The 4579-nt window shown below is 39.5% G+C and overlaps 1 pseudogene; it reads right to left on the bottom strand.

Annotated features, from left to right (window-relative positions):
* Positions 1–2670: 2670 nt before the first annotated feature.
* On the bottom strand, positions 2671–3054 carry LOC129036204 (RING-box protein 1-like; annotated as a pseudogene).
* Positions 3055–4579: the final 1525 nt, after the last annotated feature.

Here is a 4579-nt window from a genome sequence, read left to right as displayed (position 1 = left end):
TGAATAAATGAGCTGCACAAATTAGGGGGAAAGACTGGTTTGATAGAGCACTTTTTTGTGTTGAGACAACTATATTTTCAATTGAGTAATTGAAAGGTGAACGTGCTGGATTTATGCCTTAGGGCCACAAGCTTTTTTACAGTATTATGGTAAAGAATTTTTTTTTCAAAACTTGCTTGTGGTTGTAACCACTATTTGAATCTCTTACTTGTGGCTGTAACCACTATTTGAATCTCTGCAAGAACTGGAAGAAAAGTGATTGCAATTTAACTTCCATTTAAAATGCTGTTGCATTGAGACTTGTTTCTGTTAGTGTAATGTGATGACATACGCTGAATGATCCTCCCAGTGAAAATAACGAAAAACTTGGGGTAGAAATTTTAAAATTAAATGAATTATTGAGCTGGCAAGAAACGTATAGAGACCAAATATAAAGTGAAAACCTGAGTCCTGAGAGGGAAAGCGAGTGCCAAAGCTAGATTTTACCCTGAAAGTGTCTGATAAAACTTGGGACCTTAAACTTCTGTTGTATCAGCATCATGGGTTGAAGAGATTAAGAAAAAGACATCCTAGGGTGAAAAACCCAGTAGGAAACCTTTCATAGAAAACTGAGACAACAGGAGTCACACCCTCAGTGTAGGGTAGCTTAGACATAAACCCTCCTCCCAAAAGGAGAGAACAAGAAACTTGCCTCTTCTGATTTTGGCTGTGGAGTAGAGGAGAACACCTCTAGGGGAATTCATGTGATTTTCTGGTTTGTTTTTACACTTTCCCACAAAATTTAAAAATTTGTGGAAATTTTGAGCCTACAAAAAAGTTGAAAGAAAAGTACAATGAGGCCAAGTGCAGCTGCTCATGCCTGTAATCCTTGTACTTTGGGAGGCCGAGGGAAGAGGATTCTTTGAGGCCAGGCGTTCAAGACCAGTCAGGGCAACATAGACCCCGTCTCTACAAAATATACAAAACACAGACGCCATGTCTACAAAAAATACAAAAATCTAAGCTGGACGTAGTGGCGCATGTAGAGGCTGAGATGCAAGGATCCCTTGAGCCTGGGAGTTTGAGGCTATAGTGAGCTGATTGTTACCACTGCACTCCAGCCTGGATGACAGAGACCCTGTCTCTAAGAAACAAAGTACTATGAACAGTGCTCTTAGAGACACTACTTTATCTCATATGCCTATACATATGTGTGTATGTGTCTGTGTATAGATAATATGTTTTTTCACTTAACATACTTTCATTAAAATCAACTATTTTTCAAAACAAAATAATTTAGTGATAAGACTAGCATTGTTTTACCTTTTTGCAAATCTCTTTTATGTCTGACAATGGAAGACAGTTGGATTCTCAAGTCTACTTCTTCATTTGATGTACTGCTTTGGTTAAAGTATATGAAGAAAAACTAGTTTCACATAGACTTGCAGTTTCACATAGACTTGCAGTTGGAGGGAGAACTTCATGAACCCCCTGAAATGGTCTCAGGTACCCCCAGGAATCCTCAGGCCATATTTCGAGAACCACTGCAACAAAACTGTTTCTCAGTTGAAGATTCTCTATAGCTACCAAATTAGTACTAGAATTGGCAATTCCTTCTGTGGCCCAAAACATTTTAACAAGTTGTGATGAGGTAGTGGTAGTAAAGGAAACTTGAACTCTTGTGTTAATTCAATTTTAGGTGACATCAGTTTTTAAATTGAGTTCATACATTTGCCAGCCAAGATTACATATTACAATTTTTTAAAATTTATTTTTCTAAGCTAAGAAGAGAAAGCAATATGTCATATGCACACAATGTTTACATTTGTACAGTGGTTTTGCATTTTATAAAGCCTCTTTCTGTGCCCCATGTAATGCCATGTAGTCCTTAGAAGCCTACATTATAGAGGAGGAAAGCTCAGGGTAGACAGGCAACGTGCCCGAGATTGCCATCAGTAGCCAGGCCATGCAACCAGGACTCAGAGCTGGGTCTGATGACTCTGAATCCCACGTTCTTTCCTCATTCAGCTGCCTGCTGCTATCACACCAGAGGAAGACAGGGCTGACTGCTGTTTTCAGGGTCAGCGATCCACATTCCCCCTTGTACGGTTGCAGTCCTCTGACTAAGCGATGCACTCATAGGACAGCCCTGCTCTGGCTCTAATGAACACATATTTCACTTTCTTTTTTTGTTTGTTTGTTTGTTTTTTGAGACGGAGTCTCGCTCTATCGCCCAGTCTGGAGTGCAGTGGCGCGATCTTGGCTCACTGCAACCTTCGCCTCCCGGGTTCATGCCATTCTCCTGCCTCAGCCTCCCGAGTAGTTGGGATTACAGGCTCCTGCCACCACGCCCGGCTAATTTTTTTTGTATTTTTAGCAGAGACGGGGTTTCACCGTCTTAGCCAGGATGGTCTCGATCTCTTGACCTCGTGATCCGCCTGTCTCGGCTCCCAAAGTGCTGGGATTACAGGCGTGAGCCACCGCGCCCGGCACATTTCACTTTTAAAAGGTGGCTTTTCAGCCTTGGAAGAGGGGACCCTTCATTTACGTTCACTTTTTTTCACATACACAAGAGACAGCATTCGCTCTAGAATCCAACTGGACTTTCTTTGACACAGAATACAATGTGGCTGCGAGAACAGCAAATGGCAAAGACAAAGCAGAATAGACACAGTTCTATCTAATTTATAATTAAGTGACAGAAGGGCAAGTCATTAAATGAATCACAAAACAGTTAAGCTTGATGGAAGAATTCTTTTTCTGGTGCCCATATTTTTGGAATTCCTATTGTCTGTTGTCCAACAGACACAGCTGTTGTGTTTTGAGCCAGTGAGAGAGACAGTGAAGTGAAAAGCACGGTTACAGGCTTCCCGTGCAACGGTACACGCTTCTGAAGTGGCAGACTCTTGGTTAGCTTGACATTCTATGCAGATCCATGCTGTGATTCCTGCAGATGGCACAGTTATTAACCACAACATCCCAAGCCCAGAGGGCTAGCTACTGCATTTCACTTTTTTACTTCAAAGCACTGCTGTTGGTACTGCTTCGGGTATCCACATCCATTGCCACTGCCATTTTGGACCAGCTTTTTTTGTTTGTCTGTTTGAAAGCCAGTTATATGCACAGGACACTTTACCCTTCAATACTTCAGCAGCCATCTCCTAGATGAAGGACATCTCTTGTATAATTACAATATCCTTATCTCACCTAAGAAAAGTAATGATAATTCCATAATTCCATTTAATATACAGTTTGCATTCTACTTTTCTTAAGTGACTCCCAAATATCTTTTATGACTTAAAAAATCCAGAAATCAATGAAGGGCATGGCTTGCATTGGGCTGTTCATCTCTGTAGTTTCTTTTGATTTCTAAGTTATCTTATAAATTGAAATGTATGTATGTGTGTGTGTGTATGACTTTTTTGAAGAATCCAGGCTCTATAGAATGTCCTAGATTCTGTCCTATAGTCTTGATTTGGTCAATTATTTCTCATGATTAGATTCAAGTTAAATATTTTTATCAATGATACTTCATAGTTGATGTTGCTTCTTGTGGTTTTGCAGTTCCAAATTCATGCTACTATAGTTGAGACAGTGAGAAACGCAGTGGAAGTGGAAAGCATGACCAGAAAAAAAAAAAAAAAAAATCACAGAGAGAACTGGTAGTCCTCCCAGGCAATCGAAGTAAAAGAAAATCCTTTCTGAAGGACACCAACTTTAACCAGTTCTCAAAAAATCCTACAGATAACATTCTAAAGAATATGAACTCCCCTCCCAACACACAAAGACAAAGTATACTAGGCAAAAGGCACACCAAGTAAGAGCCAGAGGAAATAGCAGACAACAACATCACACTTTCACAGACTTGCAGATATTAGAAATATCAGAAGTAAACTATACAATAAATATATTTAATATGCTTTAAGAAATAAAACAGACATTTGAAAATAATGACAAGAAATAAAAAATGTTTAAAAAATAAGTATATTTGGGCTGGGCACGGTGGCTCACACCTGTAATCCTAGCACTTTGGAAGGCCGAGGTGGGCAGATCACCTAAAGTCAGGAGTTTGAGACCAGCCTGGCCAACATGATGAAACCCCATCTCTACTAAAAATATAAAAATTAGCCGGGTGTGGTGGCAGGTGCCTCTAATCTCACCTACTAGGGAGGCTGAAGCAGGAGAATCAATTGAACCCAGGAAGCAGAGGTTGCAGTGAGCCGAGATCACGCCATTGCACTCCAGCCTGGGCGACAAGAGCAAAACTCTGTCTAAAAAAAAAAAAAAAAAAAGTATATTTGAACTGGAACGTCTGTAAGTGGAAAATATAATTTAAATTAACATCAATGTATGAATTAAACAGCAGACTGGATACAAAGAGATAACTAGTGAAGTATAAGATACATCTAAAGAAATCATATACAATATAGTACAGAGAAATGAGATTTCAAAATATAATAAGAGAAAAAGAAAGAGTTTTTGAAAAAGTCCATACACCTAATTGGAGCTCTGGAAAGACATAGTAGAAAGAATGGAAAAGAGACAATATTCCAAGGAAAAATGGCTGAGAGTTTTTCAGAATTGCTGAAAGATGATAAGC

The sequence above is a fragment of the Pongo pygmaeus genome, chromosome 4, assembly GCF_028885625.2.
Source record: "Pongo pygmaeus isolate AG05252 chromosome 4, NHGRI_mPonPyg2-v2.0_pri, whole genome shotgun sequence".
Lineage (NCBI taxonomy): Eukaryota > Metazoa > Chordata > Mammalia > Primates > Hominidae > Pongo > Pongo pygmaeus.
Note: the sequence above shows the minus strand (reverse complement) of the source record. Positions and strands in the feature narration are given on the sequence as shown.